The following is an 11,885-nucleotide window of genomic DNA, read 5'->3' on the forward strand; positions in this document are numbered from 1 at the left end:
GAGAGCTCATATCGACAAAGCAGATTGCGACCTCGATGTTGGATTAAGAAAAATTTTGGGTGCAGGAGCCCAATGATTAGGTCTGTTCGACCTTTAAATTCTTACATGATCTGAGTTCAGACCGGCGTGAGCCAGGTCGGTTTCTATCCTAAGATTGTTAATCCATATTAGTACGAAAGGACCATATGGTTAAAATATTTTTTGTTATATTGATTAATATTAATTTATTTACTATTTTGACAGATTAATGTGTTGAATTTAGAATTCATTTATGTAGATTTTTTCTACAAATAGTATTGATACTTTATGATTTATTTATATTTATTTTGAATTTTCTTTTATTGGTTATTTGTGTTTTAATTAGTGTTGCCTTTTTAACTTTATTAGAGCGTAAGGTTTTAGGTTATATTCAGATTCGAAAGGGTCCAAATAAGGTAGGTTTTGTTGGAATTCCTCAGCCATTTAGAGATGCTATTAAGTTAATTTGTAAGGAGCAGCCAATTCCTATTATATCTAATTACCTACTTTATTATTTTCCCCTGTTTTTAATTTAATGATTTCTTTAGCCGTTTGAGTAATTTTTCCTTATTTAACTTATATGTGTTCTTTTTCTTATGGATTTTTATTTTTATTATGTTGTACTAGATTAGGTGTTTATACTGTTATAATTGCTGGTTGATCTTCTAATTCAAATTATTCATTATTAGGTTCTCTTCGTTCTGTTGCTCAAACAATTTCTTATGAAGTTAGTTTAGCTTTAATTTTATTGTCTTTAATTATTTTAATTGGTAGTTTTAATATGTTTGATTTTATAAACTATCAGCTTTATTGTTGATTTATTATTATTTCTTTTCCTTTAGCTTTAGCTTGTTTTGCTTCTTGCTTAGCTGAAACTAATCGTACTCCTTTTGATTTTGAAGAAGGGGAATCTGAGTTAGTTTCAGGATTTAATATTGAGTATGGTGCGGGTGGTTTTACTTTAATTTTTTTAGCTGAATATACTAGAATTGTCTTCATAAGAATGTTATTGGCTTTAATTTTTTTGGGCGGTGATTTTTATTCTTTTATATTTTTTATTAAGCTTGCTATTATATCTTTTGGTTTTATTTGGTTTCGTGGAACATTACCACGGTTCTGTTATGATAAATTAATGTACTTAGCTTGAAAAAGTTTTTTACCTTTATCTTTGAATTTTTTTATTTTCTTTGTTGGTTTAAAGATTTTATTTATCTCATTTGTTTAGTGAAATTTTTTGAGAAAAGTTAATAGAAGAGTTAAACTTCTAATTTTATGTTTTCAAAACATATGCTTTTCCTAAGCTAATTAACTTTATTCCTTAATTAATTTATCTCATGCGTTTGCGACATGGACATTAATTAAGAAATATGTGAAGTAAATAATTGTTAAGATTTGACCTGTTATAATATAAGGTTCTTCAACAGGTCGTTTACCAATTCACGTTAGTAAGCATACAACAACTACTATAATTCAGAATAAAATTTGATTAATAGGGTAAAATTGAATGCCTCGGAATGGTGTTTTATTATAAAATGGTAAAATTATTAAGATTCTAATTGATAAAAATAATGCAATAACACCTCCTAACTTATTAGGGATAGATCGTAGAATTGCATATGCAAATAGGAAATATCATTCTGGTTGAATGTGAACTGGTGTTACTAATGGGTTGGCAGGTACAAAGTTATCTGGATCTCCTAATAGGTAAGGATTAATTAAACATAGTATAATTAATAATGATGTTATTATTACAAATGTAATAGAATCCTTAAAGGTAAAGTATGGATGGAATGGAATTTTTTCAATATCTCCATTTACTCCAAGAGGATTATTAGATCCTGTTTGGTGAAGAAAAAATAAATGAATTGCTGCTATAGCAGCAATAATAAATGGTAATACAAAATGGAATGTGAAGAATCGATTTAATGTTGCATTATCAACAGCGAATCCTCCTCATACTCATTGGACTAAATCTGTTCCTAAGTATGGGATTGCTGATAATAAATTAGTAATTACTGTTGCACCTCAAAAAGATATTTGGCCTCAGGGTAAGACATATCCTATAAATGCAGTTGCTATAACTAAAAATAAAATCACTGTACCAATTATTCAGGTATGTATATATATATAAGATCCATATTAAATTCCCCGTCCTACATGTAAGTAATTACAAATAAAAAATATAGATGCTCCATTTGCGTGTAAGGTTCGGATAATTCAACCATTATTTACGTCTCGGCAGATGTGTACTACACTACTGAATGCTATTTCAATATTTGATGTATAATGTATAGCTAAAAATAGTCCAGTTACGATTTGAATTACCAAACATAACCCTAATAGGGATCCAAAATTTCATCAAAATGAAATATTTGTTGGGGCAGGTAAGTCAATTAAAGAGTTATTAATAATTTTAATTAAAGGATGTCTTAATCGTAAGGGTTTATTCATTAGTAATTATCTTATTTTACGAATAGGTCCCTGATTAATATTGGTGATTTTAACAACTGCTAGTAGTGCTAAAAATAAATAAATAATTATTATTATTGTAATAATGAATGTTGGTCTATTATATAATTTTTCTAAAGATATTGTTATTTCTTGATAATTGATTGAATTATCAATATTTATAGTTTCGGTGTTTTTGAAAAAGTCTATAAATATAGATATATCTAGAATAATTAATATTAATATGATAAATACTCACATTATTAATGTAATAATTATAGTGATTGATTTAGGCTGAAATATTTCGTTTGATGCAATTCTTGTAATGTAAATAAATAATACTAGTATACCACCAAGAAATGTTAAAAATAAAATATATGATAATCAATATCTTTCTATTATTGTTCCTGTTATTAATCCAACTAGGAAGGTTTGAAGGATAATAAAAAGCATTATTGATATTGGGTGTCTTAATTTAATAAAATTAATATTTATTACATTTGATAATGATATAATTATTATTTTGATCATTTCAGGGGTTAGTTTATTTAAAATACCGGTTTTGGGGACCGATGATGGAAGCTTTTCCACCTCTGAAGTTTTAAAAGTGGGGGCTGGACTTATTTCCGGTTTACAAGACCGGCGTTTTTTTTAAACTATTAAAACTAATGTTTATATTCTCTATTTTTACTTCTTTATTGATTTATTTTGCTGGTGTTTATGTTTTTTCTTCTAAACGTAAACATTTATTAATGGTTCTTTTGAGATTAGAATATATTGTTCTTTCTTTATTTATGTTAGTTATTGTTTTTCTTATTGAGTTTGATTATGATTATTTTTTTCCTGTTATTTTTTTAGTTTTTTCTGTTTGTGAGGGTGCTTTAGGTCTTTCTATTTTAGTTTCAATAATTCGTTCTCATGGTAATGATTTTTTTAATTCTTTTGGTTTATCTTTATGTTAAAGTACTTATTCATAACTATTTTTTTGATCCCTCTTTGTTTATTAAATAATTGTTGATGGTTGGTTCATTCTTTAATGTTTCTGTCGGGTTTTGTTTTTATAATTTGTGTTTATTCATATGCTGATTTGAATATAATTAGATATTATTTTGGTATTGATTATTTTTCTTTTAGTTTAATTTTACTTAGTTTTTGGATTTGTTCTTTAATAATCACTGCTAGAGGTTCAGTTTATTTAAGTTCATATCATTCTAATTTTTTGTTTTTATGGTTATGATTTTAATAATTATGCTTTATTGTTCATTTGCTAGATTAAGTCTTCTTTCTTTTTATATTTTTTTTGAGGCTAGATTAGTTCCTACTTTACTTTTAATTTGGGGTTGGGGTTATCAACCTGAGCGTTTGCAGGCTGGTGTTTATTTAATTTTTTATACTTTGGTTGCTAGATTACCTTTATTATTAGTTTTATTTAAGGTTTATGATTTTTCTAATACTTTATATTTTCCTTTATTGGTTGATTTTGGTTCTTATTATTTTATGTTTTATGTATTTATAATTTTGGCTTTTTTAGTTCTGATACCTATGTTTTTGGTTCATTTATGACTTCCTAAGGCTCATGTAGAGGCCCCTATTTCAGGTAGAATAATTCTTGCTGGTGTTTTATTAAAGTTAGGTGGTTATGGTATTTTTCGTGTTATAAAGGTTATTTCTTATTTGGGTTTAAAGTTTAATTATTTTTGATTGTCTTTAGGTTTATCTGGGGGTGTTATTGTAAGATTTATTTGTTTTCGTCAGGTTGATATAAAGTCTTTAATTGCATATTCTTCTGTTGCTCATATAAGAATGGTTATTGGTGGATTGATGACTATGAATTGATGAGGTTGTGTAGGTTCTCTTTCTCTAATGGTTGGTCATGGTTTATGTTCTTCTGGTTTATTTTGTTTATCTAATATTATTTATGAACGTTTAGGTAGACGAAGATTATTAATTAACAAGGGTATAATTAATTTGATGCCAAGAATGGCTTTATGATGATTTCTTTTAAGATCATCAAATATGGCTGCTCCTCCTTTAAATTTGGTAGGTAAAATTAGATTATTAAATAGAATTATATCTTGATCTTCTTTTAGATTCTTTGCTTTGATTTTTTTATCTTTTTTTAGAGCTGTTTATACTTTGTATATATATTCTTATTCTCAGCATGGGAATTATTATTCTGGTGTTTATACTTGTTCTCTTGGTTATTTTCGTGAATATCATCTTTTACTTTTACATTGATTGCCTTTAAATATTCTCTGTTTAAAGGGTGAATATTTCTTTGTTTAGTTTGCTTAAGTATTTTAATTAAAAATATTGTTTTGTGGAATCAATGATATGAAGTTTTTCATCTTAGGCCGTGAATTTATTTTCTATTTGTTCTTTGAGTTTTTTTTCTTTGTTTATTTCGAGAACTATAATTTTTATTTTAGGTATTTATTATTTAATAATTGATTATAGAGTTTTTGTTGAGTGAGAGCTTTTCAATTTAAATGGTTCTATAGTTGTTATAACTTTAATTTTGGATTGAATATCTCTTATTTTTATATCTTTTGTTATATATATTTCTTCTTTGGTTATTTATTATAGAGAGGATTATATATCTGGTGAAAAGAATATAAATCGTTTTATTATTATTGTTTTAATATTTATTCTTTCTATAGGTTTTTTAATTATTAGTCCTAATTTAATTAGAATTTTATTAGGTTGAGATGGTTTAGGTTTAGTTTCTTATTGTTTAGTTATTTATTATCAAAATGTAAAATCTTATAGTGCTGGTATATTAACTGCACTTTCTAATCGTATTGGTGATGTTGCTATTTTAATTTCTATTGCATGAATGTTAAATTTTGGTGGTTGAAATTATATTTATTATTATGATTTTATTTCTAATTCTTTTGAAATAAAGCTCATTACTATATTAATTGTTTTAGCAGCTATAACTAAGAGAGCTCAGATTCCTTTCTCTTCATGACTTCCTGCTGCTATAGCAGCTCCTACTCCTGTTTCTGCTTTAGTTCATTCTTCTACTCTTGTTACTGCTGGTGTTTATTTATTAATTCGTTTTAGACCAATATTGGATACTTATAATTGTGGTTGATTTTTACTTTTAATTGGTTGTATAACTATATTTATGGCTGGATTGGGCGCTCATTTTGAGTTTGATTTAAAGAAGATTATTGCTCTTTCTACTTTAAGACAACTTGGTTTAATAATAAGAATTTTGGCTATAGGTTATCCAAAGCTTGCATTTTTTCATTTATTGGCTCATGCTTTATTTAAGGCATTATTATTTATATGTGCAGGTTCAATAATTCATAATTTGAAGGATTCTCAGGATATTCGTTTTATAGGATCAATTGTTAATTTCATACCTTTAACTTCAGTTTGTTTTAATGTTTCTAGTTTATCTTTGTGTGGATTACCTTTTTTAGCGGGATTTTATTCAAAGGATTTAATTCTTGAGATGGTTTGTTTAAGATGAATTAATTGTTTAATTTTTTTCTTTATTTTTTTTCTACTGGTTTAACTGCTTCTTATTCTTTTCGTTTGTTTTATTATTCAATATCTGGTGATAATAATTTTTATTCTAGATTTTCTTTTGATGATAAGGGTTATTACATTTCATTTGGAATAATTGGTCTATTGTTTGTTGCTGTTTTTGGTGGTAGTCTTTTATCTTGATTAATTTTTCCTATTCCTCATGTGATTGCTTTACCTTATTATTTAAAGTTTTTAACTATTACAGTTGTTATTTTAGGTGCTTATTTAGGTTATCTTATTTCTAATTTTGATTTTTCTCATAATTTATTTTCTTTAAGTATACTTTCTTTTGTTAGATTTGCTGGTTCTATATGATTTATACCTTTTCTTTCAACTAAGTTTATTAGATATATTCCTTTAAAAATAGGTTATTATTCATCTAAGTCATTTGATTATGGTTGAGGTGAATTACTTGGTGGTCAAGGTTTATATAGATTATTTATTTATTTAATTGGTTATATTCAAGGTTGATATGATTCTAATTTCAAGATTTATCTTTTAACTTTTATTTTTTGAATATTTATTTTGGTAATATTGTTTTTCGTTTACTTAAATAGCTTATAATTAGAGCGTGACACTGAAGATGTTAAGGAAGTATTTTTACTTTTAAGTATTTATAAATATAGATATATTATTTTTACAGTGAAAATGTAATGTTTTATTTAAACTATTTAAATTTTAGAAATGTTAACGGAGTTTAACCGCTAATATAAAAAGTTAGCAGCTTTCATATTGGCTTTACATTTCCTTAATTGGAACTATTATAGTTCAATTATATTATTAACAGTAATACGCCTCTTTTTGGCTTCAATTAATAAGAATAAGGGTAGTATATACCAATCTTCCAGGTCGAAACTGACTGCAATATTTCGCTTCTTATTCTATTTAAGGTTGATTGATAATATCAATACTTTTTGAATGCAACCCAAATGTTATATTTAACTACAACCCTTTTTTTCTGCTCATTGTAATGCTCCTTGGTTTCATTCATGGTATAGTCCTCCTAATAGAACTAGAATAAAAAATATTGTTGATACTGTTCAGATTATAATGTCTGAAGTTTTAAAAATAATTACAATTGGTAGAATTAGTGCAATTTCTACATCAAAAATTAAAAAGATTACTGCGATTAGGAAGAATCGTATTGAGAATGGTATTCGTGCTGATCTTTTTGGATCAAACCCACATTCAAATGGTGATCTTTTTTCTCGATCATTAATTAATTTTTTTGATAGTGTTGTTGCCAGGATTATAACAATTATTGGAATAATAAATCTAATGAAAACTCTTGTTGATAGAATTAGAATTGTTTTTCTTGATTTATATCAAGCTTTCTGATTGGAAGTCAAATGTACTATTTATACTAGAAAAACAATTATCTACCTCATCAATAAATAGAGATATATAAGAATAATCATACTACGTCTACAAAGTGTCAGTATCATGCTGCTGCTTCAAATCCAAAGTGATGTCTTGGTGAAAATTGATTTATTGAGTGTCAAAGTAGACATGTTGATAAAAAGATTGTTCCAATAATTACGTGTAAACCATGGAATCCTGTTGCAACAAAGAATGTTGATCCATAAACTGCATCTGCAATGGTAAAAGGTGCTTCTCAATATTCATATGCTTGAAGTATTGTAAAGTATAGTCCTAATAACACTGTGAAGAATAATCCTTGTAGTGCTTGAGTATGATTAGATTCCATTAAACTATGATGTGCTCATGTTACTGTTACTCCTGATGCTAAAAGAATAGCTGTATTAAGTAATGGAATTTGTATAGGGTTAAAGGGTTGAATTCCTATTGGAGGTCATAGTATTTCTAGTTCAATTGTTGGTGCTAATCTTCTTCTAAAGAATGCTCAAAAAAAAGAAACGAAAAATAATACCTCTGATGCAATAAATAAAATTATTCCTCATCATAATCCAATTGATACAAATCCTGTATGTAATCCTTGATATGTTCCTTCTCGTACTACATCTCGTCATCATTGAATTATAGTTAGTAGGGTAATTCCAAATCCAATTATGAATAAGTTAATATTAAATAGGTGGAATCATTTTGCTAGTCCTGATACTAGGACTATTGCTCCAATTGCTCCTGTTAATGGTCAAGGTCTATAGTCTACTAAGTGGAATGGGTGGTTTGAGTGAGTTGTTAACATAGGTTTAATATACTTCTCTAGAATATAGAGTTCTTAGAATTGAGAAAACATAGGCTTGAATTATTGCTACTGCTGATTCTAGAATTAATAGAAGTATTTGTCCAATAATTAGTAATGAGATTAAGTTTATTGCTATAGATGGTCCTGTGTTTCCTAATAAGGTTAATAATAAGTGTCCTGCAATTATATTTGCTGCCAACCGTACTGCTAATGTACCTGGTCGAATAACATTACTAATTGTTTCAATTAGTACTATAAATGATATTAATGCAGGCGGTGTACCTTGTGGTACAAGGTGTGTAAATATATGATTAGTATGGTTAATTCATCCAAATAATATAAATCTTAGCCATATAGGTAGGGCAATTGCAAATGTTAATGCTAAATGTCTTGTTCTAGTAAAAATATAAGGGAATAATCCTATGAAATTGTTAAATAATATTATAATAAAAATTGAGATGAAAATGAATGTTGTTCGATTAAATGATTTTGGTCCAAGAAGTGTTTTAAATTCATTATGTAAGGTTAAATTTAGTTTATTTCAGATAATGTTAATTCGTGATGGTGTAAGTCAAAATTGTGATGGGATTAATAATAGTCCTAGAAATGTTCTAGTTCAATTTAATGATAAATTAAAGATGTTAGTTGATGGGTCAAATGTTGAGAAAAGTTTTGTTATCATTTTCAATTTAAGTTTTTTATTTCAATTGTTCCTTTTTCTGCTCTTTTAATAAGGTTAGGTTTAAATGAGAAGAAGTTTATTTGATTAAACAAGATTAATGTAGCTGAAAATATAATGAATAGTGAGAATCATATAAGAGGGGCTATTTGAGGGATTTGGATATAATTTCCCCATCAGAAGTAGTCATTAATTTACTATTATTTGGTTTAAGAGACCATTACTTACTTTCAGTCATCTGATGAATTTCAAGGTGTACTAATTTTTTTTAGTTACTTTAGATTGACACTCTAATGTTATTTATTTTAACTAACTCCTTAAATTATCTTAGATAATCACTTAATAAATAAATTTACTGAAGTTCTTTCAATTACAATTGGTATAAATCTGTGGTTTGCTCCACAGATTTCTGAGCATTGTCCAAAGAATAATCCAGGTCGATTTATTGTGAATGTTCCTTGATTTAACCGACCTGGCGTTGCATCAATTTTAACCCCTAATGCAGGAACTGCTCATGAGTGTAGAACATCTGATGCTCTTGTTAATACTCGTACTTCTGTATTTATTGGTAGGATTGTTCGGTTATCTACATCTAGTAGATTGTTCTTGTCTGGTGTTATATAAGTGTCAAATTCTACGTCTATGAAGTCTGAATATTCATATCTTCAATATCATTGTCGTCCAATGGTTTTAATTGTAATTATTGCATCTACTGAATGATCAAGTAAATATAATAGTCGTAATGATGGAAGGGCAATAAAAATTAATGTAATTGCTGGTAAAGCTGTAGAGATTGTTTCAATTAAATGTCCATGAAGTATATTACGGTTAGTATAGGCAATAAATAATATATAACTTAGGGCATAACCTACAATTACTGTAATTAATAATAATACGACCATAGTATGATCATGAAAGAATGATAATTGCTCCATTAATGGTGAAGCTCCATCTTGAAGAGATAAATTTGATCATGTTGCCATTAATAAATATTTTCTAATAAAAGGTCAAACCTTTATTTGTAGAGCTTAAATCTACTGCACTAATCTGCCATATTAGAATCTAGAGATTAATGGTAATTCTGAGTAACTATGTTCTGCAGGAGGGTTATTTTGTAGTCATTCTGTTGATCTTCTTATGTTAGCTCTAAATATAATTGCTCGGTTTGTAATCATTCTATCTCATATAATTACAATGAATATAATGATTCCTACAATAGAAATTGTAGACCCAATTCTTGATACTACGTTTCATGATGTATATGCGTCTGGGTAGTCAGAGTATCGTCGAGGTATTCCTGCTAATCCTAGGAAGTGTTGAGGAAAGAATGTTAAATTTACTCCAATGAATATAATTGTAAATTGGATTTTTAATCATGTATTATTTATAGTTAATCCTGTAAATAGTGGATATCATTGAATGACACCTCCTATAATTGCAAATACTGCTCCTATAGATAATACATAATGAAAGTGGGCTACTACATAATATGTATCATGTAATACGATATCAAGTGATGAATTTGCTAATACTAATCCTGTTAATCCACCAATTGTAAATAGGAAAATAAATCCTAGAGCTCATAATAATGGTGGATTGAACTTGAATTTAGTTCCATATAATGTAGCTAATCATCTAAATACCTTAATTCCTGTAGGTACAGCAATAATTATTGTTGCTGATGTAAAATATGCTCGTGTGTCAACATCCATTCCTACTGTAAATATATGATGTGCTCATACAATAAATCCTATTAGTCCAATTGATAGTATAGCATAAATTATACCTAATGTTCCAAATGATTCAATTTTTCCTCTTTCTTGACATACAATATGTGAAATAATTCCGAACCCCGGTAGAATTAAAATATAAACTTCTGGGTGTCCAAAGAATCAAAATAGATGTTGATATAGAATTGGGTCACCCCCTCCTGCAGGGTCAAAGAATGATGTATTTAAATTTCGATCTGTTAATAATATAGTAATAGCTCCTGCTAAAACTGGAAGTGAAAGAAGGAGAAGTAATGCTGTAATAGCTACAGATCATACAAATAAAGGTGTTTGATCTAAAGTTATACTTTCTGATCGTATATTAATTGCTGTTGTAATGAAATTCACTGCACCAAGAATAGATGATACACCTGCTAAGTGCAGTGAAAAAATAGCTAGAGGGTCAAAGAATGATGTATTTAAATTTCGATCTGTTAATAATATAGTAATAGCTCCTGCTAAAACTGGAAGTGAAAGAAGGAGAAGTAATGCTGTAATAGCTACAGATCATACAAATAAAGGTGTTTGATCTAAAGTTATACTTTCTGATCGTATATTAATTGCTGTTGTAATGGAATTCACTGCACCAAGAATAGATGATACACCTGCTAAGTGCAGTGAAAAAATAGCTAGATCTACAGATGCACCCCCGTGTGCAATAGCTCCTGCTAGAGGAGGGTAAACTGTTCATCCTGTACCAGCACCATTATCTACTATAGAAGATGTAAGAAGAAGGGTTAGTGAAGGTGGTAGTAATCAAAAACTTATATTATTTATTCGTGGAAATGCTATATCTGGTGCACCAATTATTAGTGGAACAAGTCAATTACCAAATCCACCAATTATAATAGGTATTACTATAAAGAAAATTATTACGAATGCGTGAGCTGTAATAATAACATTATAAATCTGGTCATCCATAATTAGAGATCTGGGTTGGCCAAGTTCAGCACGAATAAGTATTCTTATTGATGTTCCTACTATTCCTGCTCATGCTCCAAATATGAAGTATAAAGTACCAATGTCCTTATGGTTTGTTGAGAATAATCATTTTTGCGGTAAGATGGCTGAATTTTAGGTGGTAGACTGTAAATCTACTTATGAGATGTTTTCTCTCTTATCATATTTAGGTCTTATATTCAATTATGATTCTAGACTGCAATTCTAGAGGTGTAAAATTTTACTAAGGCCTAAAAGATTATTCTTTTAATTATAACTTTGAAGGTTATTAGTTTGATTAACTTAAGTCCTTAGTATAATGAAA

General features: G+C 27.9%; 1 long non-coding RNA gene across 1 annotated transcript; it reads right to left on the minus strand.

The window, feature by feature from the left end:
* Window positions 1-9,912: 9,912 nt before the first annotated feature.
* LOC126302235 (uncharacterized) lies at window positions 9,913-11,650 on the minus strand. The gene is made up of 2 exons (XR_007553139.1): window positions 11,227-11,650; window positions 9,913-10,992 (listed from the first exon to the last, which is right to left on the minus strand). It is a non-coding gene; the product is annotated as an uncharacterized LOC126302235 (long non-coding RNA).
* Window positions 11,651-11,885: the final 235 nt, after the last annotated feature.

This window comes from Schistocerca gregaria, unplaced genomic scaffold (assembly GCF_023897955.1).
Source record: "Schistocerca gregaria isolate iqSchGreg1 unplaced genomic scaffold, iqSchGreg1.2 ptg000169l, whole genome shotgun sequence".
NCBI classification, from domain to species: domain Eukaryota; kingdom Metazoa; phylum Arthropoda; class Insecta; order Orthoptera; family Acrididae; genus Schistocerca; species Schistocerca gregaria.